We start from the raw sequence: 22,859 nt of genomic DNA on the forward strand, positions 1-22,859 counted from the left end.
TCACTTCATTCATTGGATAGCGAATATGATGAAGATTAGTCCCAGCTGTTTAATCATCCTTTTACCATTTTAAATCCTTTTAAATTCCAATGTGAAGCCTATATCAGCTTCTAGCAAGAGTTCATTCTGCATTATTTTCCTTGGCATAAGAATTGGATGGTTTAACAGGACATTGTCAGGGCTGGTAGAACTAAAATTAGACATGCCAGCTGTATTTTGGTTTCTGGGCAATGATGAGTTCACACAACGGCTTCTCCTGTACTCTGCTAGCATGTTCTGATCTTGTCAGTAACAAAACTATTGAAATGCAGTGGAGAATGTATTTTCCAGTGTTTTAGAGAGCAGATTTCTTGGTTACCTGTCCAGAAGAATACTGTTTCCATTCTTCACATAGGGATGCTGCCCGTGTCCGTAATAATGCTTTGTATAGGGGGAGTGAGCAAATGGCTCTCCATCTGGAGGCCTCAAGTCAATGACATACTGATGCCGTATGAGCGACAGGCCCTGGACAAGGTGTCAGATCACTCTGTGGCAGTGTGAGTTATAGGTATGACTTGCATCTGCAATGCTCTGAAATTAAAATGTGCAAAAAGCCTCCATGCTATAGATGCACAGAACATTTCCACCCAGCTTGAGGCTTTGCATTCAGAAGTAGTTAAGAATCTATCTTTTTTTTTTTTTTTTTTTTTTTTTTAAATCACAAATAGCTTTCTACTTAGCAATGCAACATTAGGCAGCAAGCTTTGAAGAGGGCTTTGTGTTCAGAACAGCATCTTGGTACATTTCCATCAGTTATAAACGGAGATGCTTCAGAAGAGTGAAACAGAGGTGAAAGCAACATTAACCCAGCTGCTTAAAGGACACGTCCATATGCTTGGCTGTTGTGCATTAGAAACAAAAAGCCACGATTACAATTAAGTCAAAGAAATAAAAAGAAGTATAATCATGAGCCACTGTAAAGGCCTGCTGATGAGCTATTAGATCAAATCTCTAAACAAGGGGGGAGCATGCCAAGAATTTAAAGGTGAATGGCACCTGTGATGTGCCATTAAGAAAGAATCTATATTTTGGTCTTCTAAAGATTGGGTCGATGCTGACTTGATTTAAAGTGAGCATTTCTGCTTGATATGACTTCTGGTCTTTGATGTGAAGCTCATCTTCGCTAGGCAAAACAGATTAAGGAGCAGTTTGATATTTCAACTTCTCTAACAATAAAATCAGTGTGAGAGATTCCTTCCTTATTCCAGCCATTGGTTCCTACCTCTCTTCTTCTATTTACTCTCCCTTTAGCTGGGCCTCGGCAGACACTTGTGGGGTTGTGCTGTACACTGGCTAAGTGAAATGTTGTGGCCTAAACCAAATTTTTTGCTATTTCACTGATCTGTCTTACAAAACATTCCCACAAATGGGGATACTGGTGGAGCTGAAGCCTGATAACCTGCAGCCAAGAGCTTCTACCTTGGCTCTATTGGAGCAAGTACTTAGTGGTCTCTCCTATTTCTTAAAATGTAGCCTTGAATGAAAAGTAGTGTAGTACAGAAACTTGCAAACAGTCTTCAGCCTCCTACTGCTAAGTAGGAACTTTTCTCCTCTATAGGAAAAAGTATTTAAAGAAGACTGCTGATAAGGTTGCTAAGGGGGCCATTTAGTATCCATCCTTGAATATGACCTTGTACCTGTGCAAACAATTATGCAGAATCTATGTCCCTTTATTCATTAGGGCAGAGGCCACCCAGAAACAGAAGTGGCTCTTAGAGGCAGAAGGTACCATACCTTTCAATGTACGTGGCTGACTGATACAATGAGGGCAGGTCTGTCAGCACCCTCCTTTTTCTTTCCTTTTTATTTATTTTTTTTTTTTGGAGCATATAATTACATTGCCCTGGACTGCATTTTGATAAATATCTAGGAATGCAAACCAGAAGGACATTTAATACTTGTTTGTGCAGAAGTGGAATTTAGTATGCTGCTTGATACATTGATACTTTAAAGAGCAGCAAACTATAAATTAGCTTTCTCTTCTGTGAAGTAAGCTGGTGGGTTGTTATAGGCTGTCTTTGGGGTTTGATGGGATTGCTATCTTGATGAAGTTTTTGAACAGGGAAACTTAGAATATGATTTTAGTGTGAGGACTGTGTCTAAAGAAACAAATACTATCCGACAAAGGAGAAGGCTGAAGTAAAAAATAAATAGCGCTCTAAGCTTTAGTGAGAGGGCTTCACTCATTGCCAAAGTCAGATGTTGTTCATTGAACAGGTTGTACATCTGAAATTGTGTTAATATAGTATTCAGTGCATAGGTTCCTGACTTTGCATCCTTAAAACTTGTTCTGATATAGGGCTTTCCCTAGAGCCTTTCTTTACATGTCACCATGGAAGCATTTAAACAAATAATCTTTTAAGTACTCCTGTACTTCTCTGGGATTATTCTCATTTTATAAATGAGGAAGGGAGATGCAAACTGAGATTTACTTAAATAAAAACTGGTGTTTCATATTTTTTTATTTTAGTAATAAAAGTTCAAAACACAACATTCCTAAACTGAAGGTTCCAATTATAAGCACTTCAGTTTTTAGATTAGGCAGCTTTGAGCTTAATGTAAAGTTACATTTACAAATTAAAGCATTTCATATATAGATTTGCACATATTTGCAAAATATACCACCGGGTTCCTACTATAGACAAGATTTTGCGTTGTGGTGTATAACTGCATTATTAACTGAGTGTAAAGGTCTCTGCTGTTGAGATTACCAAGTCAAAATTATCTTCTTCCTTCAGCTGTATTCTTACTTGCAGAAAACTCAGAGTTTGAAACAAAAATTCAGTCTCTAATATGCAGTAAAATGTAATGCCCAGCACTTACTACAGGGCAGGGACTGTAGGTAAATTATAAACCATCCTTTGTCTTCTGCATTTTATGACTTGTGGGCTGCAGATGAGTATTTTTGCATCATTTTAATATATACTGAAAGGCCAATGTGAAAAAAATTGATCCAATCGAAATGATATAAAGCTTAGACATAAAGAGTGATTTGAAGTATTGAGAACTATAAAATCAGTCATCTCCTTTTCAGCTCATTTAAAGTGGATCTTCCATCACACAGCCAGCTAGGTTACCCATGAGTGGGGTAATGCTCTGACACGACGCTGTGTTGAGCATATAGAGACTTTTCCCAGGCTCTGCACTGGTTGTGGAATGCCTGCAAAGTGCGGTAAGGCAGATGTTAGTAAATGGAGGAAACTCTACTGCCCTGTCTCCCGTGCTGGCTGCTGCTTCCTGGTCTGTGCAGAGCCAAATTCAAGCCTTGGCAAAAACGCAGTGCAACTGCTAACATTGGCAGCATCAAAGTGCTGTTTCAGATGTCAGAAATCATATACAGCCAGATATTTTCTAGTGTTGTCTGTGCAGAGTGAAATGACCTTGACTCTTTTGTCATGAGGATTTGACAATTAGTTTAGCTTGTCTCTTCTGGGAGCAAATGCTGGAGTGGAGAGTTTGTATTCTCTAGTAAGACTAGATCTGTCTGTATTTATCGAAGCAAGAAGGCCAGGTTAGGTCACAGCTCCAGTTACAAAGTTTGTGACAAATGGAAGAAACAAATCTTACTATTTCTAGTATTTCCTGTGGGAATTGCTCAAATGATTTGAATGTTTTTTGCAAACAGTTCTTCAATTGTGCAGTGGGAGCTGAAAGACCATCACAGAGGTCAGGTTTTAAAAATAAGCTTTAAGGGAGTCCAACTTTTATTTAGATCATACAATTTTTTTTCAGGCAATTCTCTACAGTGAGGAAGCATTGCACACTCAGACAGTTCTTCTGCTAAAACCAGCTTTTTCTCCTCAGATTTTTTACAATATTCTTAGGAACATTTTAACTATGCTATAGTTAACTACTAAATAGCAACTTTAGAGCTGTTTAAGGGTGTGCACAGAGCATAGCAGGCATTATTATAAAGCCAATTTCTGTTGCTTTCTTGAAGTGTATATGGGATTCAGAGTTACTGATGTCTTCATGATGTCCTTGCTAAATAATTTCATATTCACGTTTTTAGTATGCCTGCAGTGATAAGGGCAAACTAGTGATGATATCTAAGTTGATATCTTGGGTATCTGATTCTATTTCTTCTCACAGATTCACTTTGAAAGCCAGGCTCCCCCAATACACTTCTAGCAAGGCATTCAAAATCACTAGCCACTAGAGATTTAGTCAAGGATGAGTGTGTAAAAGCCCAGATGACTGATATTAATTCTATAGGCCCACTAAGTTGGATAACAGGGTTTGTTGTTGCAGATTAACCTACCTGGAAGGAGGTGAAGAGAAGGCAGAGTATGCTAGTTAAAATCACAGATCTTGGAGCTGGCAAAGCATGTGGCAATACTTTTTACTTCAGCCTCTAGTTTGATGGACTCAGAAATCAAAGAGGTGAAGTCTAGTCAGTTTTAGAAAGTTTATTTTTGGATCATGGCCTTGGAATTGTAAGTGTCCTTGATAAGGAGCATGGAATGAGTTTTCTCTGCTTAGCTTTTCCTAGAAGTCAAATCTGCTGCACTCTTTCATGCTAACTAGTGAAAGATGGGGAAGCCACTGGTGCAGATACACTGAATTTTGAAATAGCCTTCATTAAACTGAAATCAGTAGTTCTACAACGGACCTTTCCCAGTTGGTTCAGCTTTTTTAGTCCTAGTGAATATTGATTATTAGACCTTAGTTTTGGTCTTTGTATGAAATGAGGATCCATGTAGAAGTGGAAGAGGACATCTTCTAAAGTCAGTGCATAGCTGTGGGTTCTCTGCACAGGTCTTGATTATTTGTTTTTTGTTGAGGCAGCTTCTTGATTTCACAGTGGGAGTGAGACCTGAATGGTTAGTGAAAATTTTCAGCAGGTAATTTAGCTGAGAACATTTTGAAAGAACATTTCCTTGAAATTTCTTGCAGAAGTGAATCAGTCCCCCATTTGCACCTCAAAAATCTATTGATTCTACCAAAACATTCAGGATGCAAATAAAAATAATGGCTTTTACAACCAAAGCTATATGATCATCTTCATAAGAGGGTTACTCGAAGGAGGAATAGAAATGAGAAGCCTGCATCCTCCTGGCTTAGTTTTCTGTTTTCAATAGCAACTGAAGCTGGAAATGTATGTGGTAGCTACAGGGGAGCCCATTTAAAGCAAAAATAGGGCAACTCAGTATAACTGGGAACATAACAAGCGCTGGCAGTGCTGTAGCTGTCTGCCAAGCAAGGTAGCTGAGACAGACTGGATCAATGCAAAGAATTAGTTGCCAACCACTGGGAAATATGTAATAAGAAAAAGGAGATGCGAGAGGCTCAATCATTCAAATGACTTTATTGCTCACTGCCTTTACAGTCCTAGTTTAAGATTTTTATAAAGGAATTTTCTTGTTCTTTGTTTAGATCACGCATCCAACTCTCTGTTCAGTCAACTGAAACAAGATTAAAACCTAGACATAATGAAAGTGTTGAACTTACTAACCCTCTTTCAAATGTTTACACAGAAAGTTCACCTTCCTTCTCTGCAGCCCTTAAAGCTTCTCCGTTCACCATTTTCATAGGACTGTTATCTAAAACACATTTCCCAAGTCAGGCTCCAGTTCCGTGTGCCTGCCCTACTATAATACTGTAATGCTGGTAGTTGAAACTTTAGCCTGAGGATAGGACCTGGGCAAACTAAAGACAGTTGAAGTGATTCTGAAAAGAAAAAATCAGCAATATAACTAGCAAACCAGATTTAATATTAAATTTAATAAGCATTAGTGTGAACGGTAAGTTTGAGATCTAAAGCCATTAGCAAGTCATAAAATTTAAGTTTCCTCAGCAACAGCACCTTTATGGCTTTGTGCGTATCCACAGAGAGCCAGGTGGAGAATCCTGTGCTCGCTCTTGACTTACAAGCACCACGCTGAAATCACTGAGGCTGTTCTTGAAGCCAAGGTATGCTTGGGTGCCAGAGGCTTGCTACCTGGCAGAATCACTTGGTACACATTTAGCTAAGCCTAATCCTCAAATGCGATGCACACAGCTGGAGTGCCGCACCCTATGCGGAGTCAGGAGTAATAGAGAAAGTACAGGAGATCTGGGTTTGGTTCCTGCTGCTGCTAGATCTTTCTGCATGCCCCTTCCAGGACTAACTGCACCCTTTTTTGTCAAAATGGGACTAATAATTCAGAGTTTCAATAAAGGTTAATTGATATTTTGGTAAAGCCTCCATGTGTGCTGGTAGCATGCCACATAATGAAATGTTTATTATTTAGGATGGGATCTTTATGCTGACTCTCTAGTGCAGACTGAAGATTTTTTGGACAAAATTCAGCTTTTATAATCATTTTTGAGAATAAACAGGGTTTGAGCAGTGAGCTGTAAGGTGTGAGTACACACACGAAGCAGTGAGGGAGAGAAGACTGGCAGCTATTCATCTTAATGAACTGGGGTTCTGTGGTAAAGGCTGGGGATCATGTGCTTAAAAATTATGTCTTTATAAACACCCAGGTTAAAGATGCAACTCATTTGCACATAATATAATGAGTTTTCCCAGATCCCGCAACTGAGAACACAGCTTTTGGAAATTACGCAATTGAACTCTTTCTATCTTGCTTTTTTATGATGATAAATGTTCTGGTTTTTAATTCATTTTTGTAATTCAACAAATAAAATTCCTTTAAGTTAGAGAAACTTCCCTCAGACCCAAACCTTGTCACACCACTGAAAGTTATCTTATAGGGGTGAGAGTAGAACATGGCAGCATTACATATAAGAGACAATGAAAAATGCTAGAGCCAATTAGCAGCACAGGAAGATTACACTCATTTGCTGTGGGTGAGTGCATTAACTTCTGCATCTTGGCCTAACTTGCTCATAACCTAAGTTCTTCTAAATGGTGGAGAACACTTCTGAAACTAGCTTAGTCACATACTGAGACTTGTGAAAAGCAAAAATATGAGAAGAATCTGTATTCTCATATACAGGTACACTTTTTTCAGCTAGTAAAGGTCTTGTGTATTTGGAACTTGTCTACTTTCAGCTATTTCCTAAGAAAACCCGAGATCTTTATCTTTGCCACTGACAGTAAACAACCCTTCTGAAAGGAATAATAGTTATAGAGAATGTTATTTCTGTGAAAACATTTAAATGTTTTAAATGATGTTTCCAGGAATTTTGGGATGAAATTTAGTAACAGTGATGCAAGATACTAAAACAGAGGAAATAATTAAAATAAACATAACTAAAGCAGTCATCTTTGGGTACTGTCTTTTTGTAGAGGGTTGAAGCAGCTGCAGTGCTGAGTGGGAGAAGTTTACGTGACTATGTAGCTGTCTTCCCATTACATGACTTTCAGGATGTACTGCAGCACCTCTTGATAATAGAGTTCTATAGTTTATTTACCATTTTAGTTTGAACAAGTTTTGGGCATATTGTTAGCTGTATTAACATACTTTGAAGTTACAATTGTCAAGACAACAGCAATATTCCTTGTTACATTAGCAAGTTTTATAGCCTCCAGTTGTAGACTGCAGCAATATCATTTTCTCTGAATATTTCATAAAGGAGACATTAACACTCCTGGTGATAAAGTAACGTAACAATGCTTGTAATGAAGCAAAGTGTAACATGGCACAGTATTGTTTCTATGGAACAAAATAAGAACTGCTTTGGAAAATGATGCATTCTTTAGATAGTATTTTTCATTTTTCTCTACCTGTTTTTCTTCCCTTTTCCAGGTTTTCCAAGCACTCATTTTTTTCTATGCAAAATGAAAATTTCAGAAACCTACTTTTTTTCCTATTTCAAGACTTCCTGAAGTAATTGTAATGCCAAGTAATTGGATGCCTTACAAAATTAGATTTATGTCTGCTTACAGAAACCAAGCTAAGTCAGTAGAGTGGTAGCTTTAACTTTAATATCAAGCACTTTTTGAAATGTTAGTGACTTTTTAGATGGTGTCTGCAGAATTATTAGAAATGCTGGCAGAGAAGGGCAAGAAGCTGTTTGGCAAAGACATTAGGCTATATCCCAGCATGTTCCTGGTTGAAATTTTCAGCCTCTCTCAAAAGCTGGCCTAGCAGGTAGCTCAGAGCAGCTGATGAACCACAGTATTGAAGTGGCTCCTGGGGTGTGCTTCCAAGGCTGCATTCTCTTCTAGAGAGTTAGACCGTATCCTCTTAATGAGAACGGAGTTAGTGAACCCAGTATTAACATCTCTAGAAGCTCTGCATTTTTGTATAGAACTTTGTCACTTAACCTGGTGGTGCCTGGGACAGCCTTACCGACTTCCTGATAGCCACAGCAATAGCGCCACAAAATCAGGGTGGACTTAAACTCAGCATATACTCAACTCAGAACAACACCTCTGAACAGACGGTGCGCAGTGATACAGCATCGGCTTTCAAGGAGGTCAAGCAAAGTACTCTCCACTGGAAAGCGAGTAACAGCCAGGAGTGTCTGTGCTGGAGCCAAGGAAGTGGAGTTCATGGAATAAAAATGCAATTCCCTAGACTGGAGGAGCATGAAATTGTTTAGGATTCGTTACTGCCATCTGGTTGCTGACAACACACAATGTAGCCTAAATTAAACACCACGCAGTTACGTCAGAAAGTAGGAAGCGTGGGCGAGCAGCTGTGTTACATGCGTTGTTAACATTCTAACTACATCATTCCTATTTTGCAGTTAGGGAAACCCTTAGGTGCATAATAATTTTACTATATGCATGACTAAAGTTGGAATCGTTTTTGGAAGGATTTAGTATATTTTGTGATGGAATTGGTAGTAACATTGTAGTTAGATCAAATCCTGGAGAAAATGGAGAAAACCTACCCTTAGTGCTTTTAGCACCAAGATGAACTGAGTTTTTCTATGGCTTGTCATTGTTGTTTGCAAAACATCATTTCATTTATTGTTGAATTGCACTACTCTTGAGAAGCAGCTATGTTACCGTATGGGTCAAATCTAACAAAAAGATGCCGCGTGTGGTTGAACCAACGTCCACCTTAAATCAGTTATTGTGAAACATTTGGCCTAGTGAAAGAAAAATAATTATAATGAGTCCCGTCCAAAACTAATTTCTGATTTGCTCTAAGGAAATAAACCAATGTTATGCCACGAAATCCCAAAGCCGATGTCATTAACCCTTACCAGAAGTAAACATCAGACTCTTTTTTTTTTCTTTTTACATTACCCAGAAACGATAACTAAATTTACTTTTTTATTTTTGTGCTAATTGGAGGATGTTTTATGGATAAATATTTCCAAGGTACTTGTAACAGTCTTTTGGAGGAATTGTATATTCTTTCTAGAAGCAAGATTTTACCTGCACGTAGGAGAATCACCTCCATTCAGTCTTGTCCTGTGCATCTTGATGCATAGGGTAATCATATGGGATTGCTCTGCATATGGCACACTTTTGTGCCAGGTAAATTAAAAGCTGAAGTAGGCTAGAAGGTTATACTGTGATGGATTCCAGTAAGTTTCCCAATACTCCCAAATGAATGTGTCGTTCATACGCCTCCTCAGACCTCCTTGAAGTGGTTAGCTCCAAGTTTGTTCAATGCAATTCTCTTTTGCGTGAGACCTGTCAAGTATATGCTCATATGATTTTATTTCTGGCAAAACATAATTGGATATTATGAAAGCATTAACAGCCTATCCTTTGAAACTTCTTTGTGGGTGGGTGGATTAATGATTTTAAGTTGCTTTATCTGCGTAAATCCAGATAACAGCATCTTATGCAGTCCAAGTGTTCCCGTTGTTCCCTGGCAGGCAGGTTTTAAAACCTACTGTCTTCTTTCCAGAGTCCTTCTGCATCTCTTATACTGATGCTTAAAACCACTGAGATTCTGGTATAGTCATCAGTCCCTGTCTTCTAGGCTAGTCTCTGCTCAGGGCTGGTGAGTAATGAGATGGTGTTGTAAAGAAAATACAGCGTAAACTATGCTCCTAGTGAAGACAGTGACTTACACGTGTTTAATGTCTGCTTCTGTGTGCTGAAGCTGCCTGATTTCTGTGAGCTGTGATGTATCATGGCTCTGCCCCAGGTCTGAGCTGAATCTGCCCCAGGAGGCAGCAGTGCTTGGGGAACATCCAAGCTTTGTTCACTCCACAGGCTTTGCAAGTCTCAAGCCATTTCAAGGCCACATTGGGAGGATGAGAAGGAAGATAGATGCCTTACTAGTGAGGGAAGGGAGAAAAATAGGTATTAGTTGAATCCTAACAGAATTTTAAGTGATTCCTTTAATTGTAAAATCCTTGCCACCCCTCATTTCCTGCACATGCTCACAGCCTCCAGTGTCACAAAAATGCACATCTTGCACCCGTTAGCAGTTCAGTGATGGCTCTGCACGCCACTCTTTAGAGAGGGGGAAAGCGTGGGAGCAGTTTGGAATCGCAGCATCCATTATCCCTTCCACCAAATTGCTGCAGTATGGCAACCAGATGGGAATTATGCCATTTCTGCTAAAGAACAAACCAGTCTTTGAGTAAGAGTTTTTCATTAAGGACAATCCTGGAACCTCAGGCACAGCTCTTTCACCAATTATATGCTTTTTTTTTTTTTTTTTGACTGTCAATATTTTTTGATTAAAGACACCATATAATGGAGAGTTTATTTAGTAGGATTTATGTTTTAAAAAATGACTTTAATCTTATCAGAGAGATGAAGGAAAAGAAAAGAAACAAAAGGTATGCAGCAGATGGTGAACAGTGAACTCGAAACATTATTCTATGATAAAGGCACTGATGTTTACATTTATTTTTAGCTACGTGCTTTCAGCTTTCCTTGTCCATTTCAAATGTTAGCACAGGTAAAAATATTTAATTAGCATTTACATATTATAGTTGCCTTAGTTTCGAATATGGTTAAACATTTGGGACACTCTCTACAAAACTGTATTTTAGTTCAGGGCACATACAGTTTGTGTCCAATAGTGAAATACACAGATACCTTTGGTCATTGGAATGGAAATAGTTTGCTTAGCTTGTTCATGTAATCATAGTGAATGCAAGTGCAATGGAAAGGAAAAAAGCCCACAAGTCATGAATTTTTTTTCCCTCAGACGTCTGGCTTCAGAAATCTAATATCTACACACTGTTTGAAATTTAAAGTGATATGAATTTCATCTAGGTGGTGATCTACTGCTGTTGAAGGTTTCCTTAGCAGTGGGTAAAGGCATTAGCCTGAAAGTTATTTGCAGAGACATATAATGTACAGCATCACATACTTGCAGAACATTGCCAGCAATGCACTGAGTCATTGCATCCACATCTATATTTGGGCAAACCATTTGCTTAGGTATTTTATGCCATCTGTGTATGTTCATCTGCAGTTTATATGCCAGATGTGTACTGGCAGCTACCAAAAACAAAAATTTAGAAATTCTGTAGCATGTTCAGTTTTGCACGTAGGTAAAATCTTTGCAGTCTGCATGATTAGAGTTTGCTAAATGAATGCATTAAGTTTACGCATGAAGAACACAAAATGTGACTTGCTGCCTGCCCTTTAAATGCATGTCTTAAGACCTTTTTTACAACAGCAGATGGGCTGTAGTAATTCAGTTCATCCTAACTGATCTGCCATGGTGACGTTATTTAAGATATGTTCCCATGGCTTGAGTATTCCAATTGTCTTACAGCATACATTGCAACACTTAATCCAGGCTGCGCTGTGGGGCATTTCAAAGCCACTACATTGATATAGATTTCCTTCAATACTGCCACTGGATTATTTCTCTTTTCTTGGGGGTGGGAGGTAGAGCACCATGGACCTCTGTTTTAGCATACTGTCCCTTTGAAGTAGGGAGAAGACCAGATGCGCTCGCTGGAAGGGATGCAGGAGGTGGGGAAGCCTTCGGCATTTTCTGATGGGTGCAGCACATGATTACAAGTTCATTCAAGCCTTGTTCTTACACAACAGGATGGACTTGGGATGGTTTTCCTTGCTTTGCATTTATGGATAGAGCAGTTTCATAGGGTGAAATTTTAATATCCCTTCAGTAGTGGATAACCAGTTAGGCAACAAACCAGAGGCTGGCCTAACACAGCCTCAGAGAAAGAAAAGACTCTGAAGCAGTGATTGAGTTAATGCAGCTTTGTGTGTGTGTGTGTGAGTATGAGTGTGTATATGTGTGTGTGTGTGATTGAGTTAATGTGGCTATGTATGTATGTGTGTGTGTATATTTTTTTGTATATACACACACACACACACACACATATGTGTGTATATACATACATACATATATATATATATGTATATAAATCTGAGGGAATGGTGGAAGATTCTCTAAATACTCAAGGTTGTGTGGGTGGTATGCATATGAATCTGCTTAACAGCTGAGTTACGGTGAGGCTTATTCTTACCACACAGTATACTGGAAAAATTGAAGAGATGTATTTGAATTGACCATAAGATCTGCTAATAAATCACAGAATCATAGAATCAGGAAGGTTGGAAGGGACCTCTGGAGATCATCTAGTCCAACCCCCCTGCTCAGCAGGGTCACCTAGAGCGTGTTAGACAGGGTTGCATCCAGGCGGGCCTTGAATACCTCCAGAGAAGGAGACTCCACAACCTCTCTGGGCAACCTGTTCTAGTGCTCCGTCACTCTCACAGTGAAGAAATTTCCTCCTACATTCAGGCAGAACTTCCTGTGCTTCAATTTCTGCCCATTGCCTCTTGTCCTGTCACATGGGACTGAAAAGAGTTTGTCCCCGTCCCCTGGACACCCTCCCTTCGGGTACTTGTACACATTGATCAGATCCCCCCTCAGTCTTCTCTTCCCCAGGCTGAAGAGGCCCAGCTCTCGCAGCCGTTCCTCCTAGGGCAGGTGCTCCAGCCCTCTGATCATCCTCGTAGCCCTGTGCTGGACTCTCTCCAGTAGCTCCATGTCTTTCTTGTACTAGGGAGCCCAGAACTGGACACAGTACTGGAGATGAGGCCTCCCCAGGGCTGAGTAGAGGGGCAGGATCACCTCCCTCGACCTGCTGGCACCCCAGGAGACCATTGGCCTTCCTGGCCACAAGGGCACATTGCTGGCTCATGGTCAACTTGTCATCCACCAGCACTCCCGGGTCCTTCTCTGCAGAGCTGTTCTCTAGCAGGTCAGCCCCCAGCTTGTACTGGTGCCTAGGGTTATTTTTCCCTAGGTGTAGGAGAAAAATTAAAAAAAAAAAATGGAAGGTGAACCCACAGGCTTGCCAGGCAGGTTAACTCCTGCAGAGCTTTGTGCTCTTGTGGCTGAACTGGATAGCCTGGGTACTAGCTGCAGACTAAGTTTAGCTTGGGTATCTTTACATTACTCATATCTATGCCTGCAGCAGACATTCCCCAAGACAACACTTTGTAACTGGTGAGGCCCCCTCATGAGTAAGGCATAAAACTCTGCTAATGAGTCCTGAAGCTTCCCACATTCCTCCTCCAAGAGTTGCTTGCTATGGTGAGATGTCAAAGGTCTGACTGAAGTGAGGCCCAGGCTAACATGCAAATCCATGCCCTGAAAGGTGAGAGTAATGTTGCGTATATCCCAGGAAACAAGAGCAGCTCAGACATGACTGGTAGATCTCTAATTTTCAGTTTTCATAATCATAACTCCATTAAAGTATTTGTTCATTTAAATACTAATGCTTCTAGATCCTGGCTATATAAGAGCTTTCTAAATATAGTTACAACCAGAGCAGACCTACCTGCCCAAACTGCAGGCAGCCTAGAAAAGTAGTTGTGAGGTGTGAATCTCAGTCAAGTTATAGGAGAACCTACTGATGAATCCTGAGGGATTTAGGAGTGCAACACATTCAGCCCTTGCTCAGATAGGTGGAGGCCTGTTGTTAGGAGACTTACAGAGTCCCTCGTTACAACTATATTCTTCCTGTGCTGCACAGCATACATTCAATCTTAATTTTCAGGAGTTTGCAGTTTCCTTGTGATGATTGCAGAGAAGTGGATGTGCAGTGGCAGGAGTTATAAAAATAGTGAATTTTTTACTGATTGCACTAAGAACGAGGCTGAGAGTTTTCTCAGTAGGGAACTGAGCCCCAGTGTAATTCATCACCATGCTTTTGAGGAAAGAATTGCTTTTATGTCTGATCGTTGTTGGGCAAGCTTCAGTGCTAGTGCAGCAGGGCATTCTGACTTCTGATGGAAGTTTTGGGAAGTCTCTCCCTACATTTGGGCCAAGGGGCTCGCCCTAGCAGAGGCTCCCGGGCTTTTCTTGGGCTGGCTTTACAACTGCTGATTTCTCTTTCTCCCCCTTCATCTGTATTCTTATTACTGTTACCTCCTCAACAAAACTCTGGCGTAATCTGTGCCCACTGCATTGTTCTTGTACCTCGTGATAGACACACTCATTGTAAAGTATCACGTATAGAATGAGCATCACAGTAACGCTGCTCCCAGAATACCCAAAGGAAACATCTTATTTTTTTGCTACTTATCAGACATGTCTTCATTTGTCATTTTGTGGTTTATTGTCATATCTGCAACCTTAACTTTACCACTTTCATTCATTATTTTCTTTGCATAAATACCAAGCTACCCCTTTCTAATGCTCTTAAGAATGCATTTTGTTTTGTTCATACTGCATTAGGGAGAAGCAATTTGGTGACAGATGAAGTATGCTGAAGGACAGAACTAAGTTTTCAGTGCTTGACTGGAGGATTGAGATGAATATACTTATGGTAAGTAAGTGCGAGAGCATTCAGAGACTTCATTGCTTGCATTTGGTTAAGAGTTTTAGGTGCATTTACTGTTATAACTCAGAGGTGATTCTCAATGAAGTTGTATCTGTTCTCTTTGATTTTGAAAACCAAAGCAAAATCCATTCAGTCAGGAGCTGAGATAACTGTGCAGTCCTCTGCTCTGCCTTTTTAAATAAGTCTGAAGATTATAGCCATTGGAGAGGTCTACGTGCGCTATCTGCACGGACTATTCTGCTATAATAAATGGCTGAAGAGCACCTAAAATTTTGTACTATTTTTTCCACAAAGCAATCATGTGTTATGTCAAAAGCACACAGGATAAAATGCTGCCAAGATCGTGCCCAAATATATACCCTTTAGCTGGACTAGATATATACCCTTCAGCTGGAAAGCACTGAAAGGTTGAACTGCCATAGGCAAGTTTAAGTGGCTTTGCATTTGAAATGTTTGAAAACAATTTGCATAGACCTCAGATCATTCAAATTCCTATTTACTCATAAAAATAGAGATGTTTTTACTTCATTATGCCACACTAAGAATGCCATCCTTGGAGTGAGGCTATTGCTAGGCTGGCCCATATACTTACAGGCCCAGCACAACTGTGGTATACCTTGAGCATTGTCTTTGGCAATAATCTCACCTTGTCCTTTCCAGCGTTCCTTTGCCTCCAATGTGAAGCGTCTGGCACAAGGTTGCTCCTGGCAATGAGCTTTCCTATCAAACAGTGTACCAGGCAAAAGTTCTGAGGTCATGAAATTGCCTTTTCCTTTATGAGCATTGTGCAATTTCACATCAGTTGTTCAGCTCTCAGATTCAGAAGTAATAGTGGTGAGTTTCCCTTGAAGCCCAAACCGAGCTCACTGGGTGAGTGGCTTTGAAAGGGAGCTTTCCAGTCCTTTACAAAAGGCAGGTGTTATTGCTCAGACTGAGGCATGTAGCAGGTGATAGAGCTGGAATAAGAGTTGTCCTTTCCATTAACATCATGGGAGACAAAGCTAGATATGCAATGCTTAGGGCGTATCCTGCATGGGGGCTCCCCAAGCAGAAGCAAGCGAAGGCCAGGATACTGCATATCCCTGAAATAAATGGCATATGGCAACATTGAGGTTCCAGGTTTGCTCTAATGTTAAATAACTGTACATCTTACTAGGCTGTTAAACACCAGTCTTTTATCTGTACTTATCCAATGCCACTTGCTGAGAGTGTCACTTAAGTCTTTAATGTCACTCAGTTGTGCCAGCTGAAGTATCAGCTAAAGCCAATGTACTAGCAAAATTTCCTTTTCAACCAAATCTTTAGTTACTTATCTTTGGGACTTCTAGACAGGAAATAATTCCCTTCTCCTCCACCTCAAGGTAGTTTTGCCACCTTTTTGAAATGTGTCAGGTAGCAATGACTGTGCAGGAGCATGTTCTAGTGCCCCAAGCCACTCTGAAATGATGAGAAGGAAATTTGGAAAAGGTGAAAAATGTGGGGATGATTTATTTATTTCAATTTGTTTACAGCAGCAGGAAAGAGAAAGTCAATGTGACACTGCTTTGTTTTATACAATCCAGTAATTTAGTGTCCAATTGTCTGGATCCTCTTCCCAAAGTTCTTACTGAATTGTTCAATTATGTGAGATTATCAGTTTTTGATTTCCCTGTCAGTGGATGCTGCCATGACAATTGAATCTCATGGGAAGGGGAAAAGCACTTAACTATCAGGAGGTAAAGTCATGTTATGAGGAGATAAAAATAGCTCTCAAAAACCCCCCAACTCCTGCTATCTTTGCTTCAAACATGTCAAAGAAGTCAGACCCTTACTTTAGACTAATCTGTCTGTAGGTCGGAAGGGTTTTCTGTTGGCAGCTACCTGTTTACATTCAACAGCAGGTTTCTCAAATTCACTGAGTACATTCTGCTTATATCCATCAGATATTTTTGCACTTTGTGATTATACATTTCAAACAGGTAACATGAATTTGGGGTGTCAGATACATAACATAAATTGCTTGGTTGTATTTTAATGGCTTTATCTTCATGCACATAACCGGAAGAATACTGTATTTTTCAACTTTGCTCTGAGACTCAAATGTAAAGCATGTTTCATTTCTCAGTTGAAACTTTCCTGTAACATTTGCCAGTCAGTAAGATTTGTGTGTTTCTTACAGAGAATGAACAAGCAAGTTAAATGTTAGGAATCAGAAAAACAGATTAGAAGAAACTTCATGTGCCACCTTCGTCTTTATTCTAACTAGAAGATTATTTTAATCCTAAATAGGCTATATTCTGAGTTAAACTGATTAAACTGATTCCACTTTCTCCCATTTTAGCCTGAGTCAGTCAGTGGCTATTGAGATTGTAACCTGAGTTAGAAAGAAGGGTGAAGGATCCTGTGATTTATCCATAGGCTGGGACTCTGCTCTGAAGATCTGGAATCAGTCCTTCATCGTGTTATGCTTGGCTGATAGACAGACTTTGAAATAGTCTCAGTACATGGATACTGAGCACTCTGGTGAATCTACCTTTTAAACACCTAGACACCGAAACAATAGGAAAGCATTTCCAGTGCTCACTGCTCCCCTGAGCCACTCACTTTTACCCTTGATTTGCTAACTATAAGGGACGTTTCCTTTGTTCATATTATGAAGTCTTCGGACGTGAGCTTTCTATGCACTTTTACAGTCTTCCAAAACAGGATGAGCTGGGTTGGTTAGAGCTGCTGCTGCGATAAAGCTGGTTTTTATTCCAGTCTTTTAATTAGTGAATCCAGGATCTTTTCACATATCGAAATCCTAATTTAATCTCTTGGACAGTCACCTCTGAGAGCTTTTTCTAAGCTTTGCTGTCATCTATTCTTCTTAACTGTAATTAAGTTTATATAAAAATATAGTGTGACGAAGCCTTTCCAGTAGAAATAATTCAGTACATTGAACTAATTATAGCACCTTACCCAAGTCTGTTACTACTCAATATCACACGACTATTACTGCTACACGAGCTCAAAGGACTGAAGCAGAGACAGATGTCGGGCAGTTTCGTTTTATAACTCTTTTGCTGCTGTCATATTTTAATTCACGTTAGGTCAGAGAAGGTGTGTTACTAACAGCAAGCTTCCACATCAAAATTCTTGGATTCTTGTGTGTGTATTGTTGCTGAATATCTCTGTCCTCAGAAGACTATTTTCTGGGGTTGGGGGTTTTCTTTGTCTAGGCTAGCTGGTGCGGGTGAGAATGTAGGTGCTTTTTCTTTTCAGGCTGCTAACCTTTCCCCCTTTACAGTGAAGATGAGTGTGAGATTGCCCAGGTGGTGATAATCTGATGCCTTCTATAGTCCCATCATATGTTCAAAACAAAGTCCCTTGCCCCCATTCTCATTCTTCTGGGGGAAGAATTCATAGCTTAACTGAATGTTGCACAGACTGTCATGGGATGTGCCCCTGAAATCCCAGCAATACACAGGGAAAGCACCGTTTAGGAGTTAATACCCCTATCCTGCCTCTGTGAAGTGATACCCGCCACTTGGACTGGGCTAATCCAACTGCCAGTCACTCAGTAAGTCACATGTTATGATTTCTGAACATTAAAATTAATGTTTTTGATTAAAATATTTTAAAAGATGTGTATATTACCTATATTTAAAATAGCTGATCAAGAAGTAGTTTAGTCCACTTAACCTTTCTTTGCACACCACCTTTAACCTTGCTACTTGTGTTTATAATATGCTTAAAGCTACTGTTAATTTTATTGGATTTTACTAAGCCACTTAAAAGATAATTTTAAATTATGACCTGATTACTTGAGAATTCAGCTTACCTGGTATTTTAAATGTCAGCCCTAGAACTCCTATTAGAATATCAGAAGTTTTTCCTATTTTAATTTGATTGTTACACATAGTATGCTGAACTTTGTACATGTGCCTGTTAATTACTGCATTCCCATACTGAATGTTCTACCTCAAGAAAAATGGATGATATGGGAGCATTCACAATGAATTGTGCAAGCATCTTACACTGCTTGGATGCCCGAAGGCAGAGGATACTGTATACCAGTCTGTGTTTGGGGTACAGCGTATGGCTATGCTTATACAGAATCAGAAAGGAGAATTTTTCATAAAGCAAAAGTCAAAGTCAGTGTATATTTTGCATGTACAGTTGCTACAGGGAGCTTGGTTGTGACCGTGCTTTATAAGAGGCAAGATTTAATGGTTTTTGGACCGCACTGGGTGGAAGCTGTTAGGTTATCCATTAATGTTTAATTACATGGAACATGTGTTCAGAAGATTGCACAGTTATCACCTGAACCGTAAGGTTTAGAACCTGTGAGGTGCTGATAGCCGCTGATGGTGGAGCACCACGGCTGCTAGCGCTGCAGAGATCAGATTTCTCATTTGTGGCTTCTTTGCAGTGGATCTTTTCTTTGGCAGTTATCTGCACAGTCCTTTTGAAACAGGTCAGCAGGGTCATTAATGAGGGTAGAAAGTTGTCTCATAATCTTTCTACAGAGCTGAGATTCTCAGCTCTGGATGAAGGTAACCACATTGCTGGATTGATTTTTGAGTCTTTTCCAATCAAGTTTTTTCTAGGGTGGAAACACTTCAATTCTCTGGGCTTTTATTGGTCATCTCTCCTATTTGATGTGTATGTGTTGTGACAGGGCCAGGCAATACTTATTCTGCCTACCTATGGCTTGCAAGAGGAAGGTGGCATAAATGGAGAAAGAGGAGCATAGTCTCTAGCTGCCAAGCCCCAGTCTGTACAAGAAGAAAGGAAGTAGCATAAATGGCTGAGCTCAGCCGTTGAACGTGTTTCATGTTTTTGAGGTGATACTGCACAGAAAGAATAATTTGATTGTCAGATGATAGAATAAAATCAGCTCGGCTGTAAGAAGAAAAGCAGAGATTATGTCAGTTACAAGACAAATATTTTAGAATTTGCAAATGCTATTGTGAAATGAAAAATAAATGGAAAGGACAAATAAACAATTAGCAACTGAGCAAGGGGAAAGAGAATTGAGCTAATCTACTGTGACAGGAAATGAAAGGACAATTCCATAGAAGCAGGAAACTGAAAGGATAAGTAGCAATTTTTTAGGATAAAAATATGAGGCATGTACAGCAAAAGCATTACCAAAACAGAGAGTGATGTACACAAGCAAACCTTACATGGAGAAATACCACAGAAACGTGTGCCCATCTGATTGCTCTTGATTTTATCTTCCTTTGTAACACAAAGAGCCAGGCAGCTTGGGGGAAAGGGATTAAGACTCTCTCTTTTGACACTAGTTTTAATCAAGCTAGGTCAGTAGTGGCTAATGTTCATGATAGCTGAGACGGTTACCTGTTGACTTACCTGAAATCACTTGGTGATATTCCAGTGATTGTCTGACAGAGACACTTTAAACACTGGCCCAAGTGAGATGGGAAATGAAATGCAGTGTCTATTGAAAGATGCACCCCAAAATGAGCTTGATGGCCTAGTTTTGCCTGGGCAGTACACCAGAGCAGTACTGAAGTCATTTTGAAACAGCCTGCAAGAGTAAGACCTGAGTGAAAATACAAGTCCTATCTTACCCTAAAAGCAAATAGAGCAACAAAGGCTGTCTAACTAGACATTGAAGAGTTCTCCAGTGTATAGTAACTGTAAGATGCTGAAGTGGCACAAGCTCCTGAATTCCCTCTAGAAATGCCTATGAGTAGAGGGAGGTGTTGATGTGTTTCCTCTTTCTATGTTGAGAATCCAAGTTACCTGGCTGGTGGGATCTCTATCTATCTGTCTTCACAGATCATTCAAATGAGGCCAGTCTTGAGTTACAAAATGGACTACATCTGCTTCCTCTGCAGATATAAATTCATACAACTCCAGTCATACGAAATGAAGATTAGTCCATAAGCACTGAGATCTGGCCCAGGACAGTGGATGAAGGCATTGTTTTCCACTGTGCCAGAGAACATCCATTTTGGTCCATCGTCCTGTCACTGAGTAACCCTCACAGCCTTAACAAACTGATTCCTAGATCGGGCAGGAATTACTAAGCTTACCCAGTCTTCTCAATCTTGCTTCTGTCCCTGGTGAGGTTTCCTCTTCAGGACTGCTTGTCTGAAATAGCTGGATCTCACACGTAGGCACCAGTAAGATACAGTTTCAAAACTGGTCTGTTAGTGTTGGCTTCCACAAGCTGAGATTAGCAGAACTACTCAGACAAGCTCAGTTCTCTAAGCAGAAATAAGGGTTGTATCGCACTGTGTAAGGATTTGGTCATAGTATTACTCCAGTGTACCAGAAGTTATGGTCAATTCACTGGGTGGCTGCAGAGCTTTGAAGGCGGCTGGTCAGAGCCTGTTGCAGCAGCTAGCACACTTCTTTGATAGAGTGGAGAAAGCCATCTGTGGGCAGCAGACAAGGGGAGGCTAGCTGAGCCTGTGACACAGCCACAGCAGTTTAGCCTCTTACGGACATGAGGTTGGATGCCTAGAGAAGAGGAAGGAAGATAAGAAGTTGACTTGACCAATGTATGTTGAAGGGAATTCAGAAAAGTAAGTGACTGGAAGACTTGGGCCCATTTTTTTTGTTTTGTTTTGTTTTAAGATCTGTTATCACAGATCTCTAGTAGAGAGTGATGGGATGTGCATGCAAAAGGAAGGCAGTCTGCTTTTTTAGCAGAAGGAACGTGTTCTCCCAAACTTGTAACATGAGTGATCATTCTGTCATTGCTGTGGGATCCCTTCTGTTAAGTTCACAGACTGAGCAGTGCTCATCAGCAGTATTTTCAGATGTGTAACAATTCATGAAGCACTGCTAGAACAATGCATTTATTTCAATGTCTCAAAATTCTTTGCTTCAAACAAAAGAAGCTTCAGAAGAGTCTAAGAACAGCCTGTTGTAAGCATGAGTGTTACTGAAGCCAAATCAATACTCAAGGCCCAAAGGGGCTTTTAAATGTAAGAACTTTGAACTAGAACATCTTCACAGGCAGCAAGATTTGATATATTTCTGCATAGTAGAAGTTCCTGCTTGGATTTTGTGTAAGGGAAAATGGTATATTCTATTGCCAGATTGTATTTCCTTAAAATGAATGCTGTAATTAGACTCATTAGAACCAGCTACATGATCCCAATTTGACATTAAAAGAAGATTGTGTTGAAATGAGTTTCAAGGACAGTCTGTACAAAAATGTATTGGGGTAGGACACAAATTTGTGTTCAGAACTGTTGATCTGAGAGAACAAATAGTTGCATTCAAGAAAGGATGCATTGCAAGAGCCAAGAATATGATGTTTCTGGGCCTTAATTATCCATTTAATCTTTCAGTGCACAAACACAGCTATATGTGCCTGTGCTTGTTCTTTCCATTTCCTTCCCAGACAAATCACTGTACTTGAGGTTTCTTTTCAGCAAGTCTATCATTTCTCTTCACTATCTATGTAAAACCAATTAGCAGAAAATACAGCATTAGAACAAAGTGGGGACAGTTGTGTATCAGGGCAGTAGAGAGAAGACAGAACTTGGTTGTGTTGTTTGAGTTGGAAGGAATTTTTGGGAGGAGAACAGGTTTATGAGGGCGAGAGCAATGCTAGAAGATTGGGGAAGAACTCACTATGTCCTACTGGAGAGGATTAGAGGTGAGGACTGTTACAGGCAATAGAGAAATACATATATTACAGAGAAGACTGGCAATTAGGTGAGGATAGGAACTTCAGGTCTGAAATATGTAAGTGGGCTTTGAGGAGTAATAGACAAGACAAATTTCAGAAAAGAGTTCCTGGAAATAAGGGAAGATTTCAGGGTGGACAGCAGTTGCTTTCCAGACTCTGGAATAAGCTTGTGCCTGATTTTCAAAAGACTATGTGAATGAAATTGTTATACATCCAAACTAATCCCTATGAATTATGTTAGTGAAATGCAAGTTGCTTTTAATAGCGTCTTCTAAATAAGCTACAGGGTTTATGAAGAACTGCCAGGTCCTGATATCTGGGAACTATTTATAGTTCTGAAAATCTGTTACGTTCAGGAGGAGCCTGAGCTTCTAGATAGCTTGCGACTACTTCTAACGTATTAAAATACTGTCATGCTTCCTTTTTTCTTCTCTGGTGCCTAAACTGACCTCCATATGCACGAGCTGCTTCTGTCAGACTGGAACCAGATCCCCCCACATCTCCCCTATGCCTTCCCTGCATTTTCCCC

This window comes from Rhea americana, unplaced genomic scaffold (assembly GCF_003343005.1).
Source record: "Rhea americana isolate MKP2758 unplaced genomic scaffold, rheAme1 scaffold_269, whole genome shotgun sequence".
In the NCBI taxonomy this organism is placed as follows: Eukaryota; Metazoa; Chordata; class Aves; order Rheiformes; family Rheidae; genus Rhea; species Rhea americana.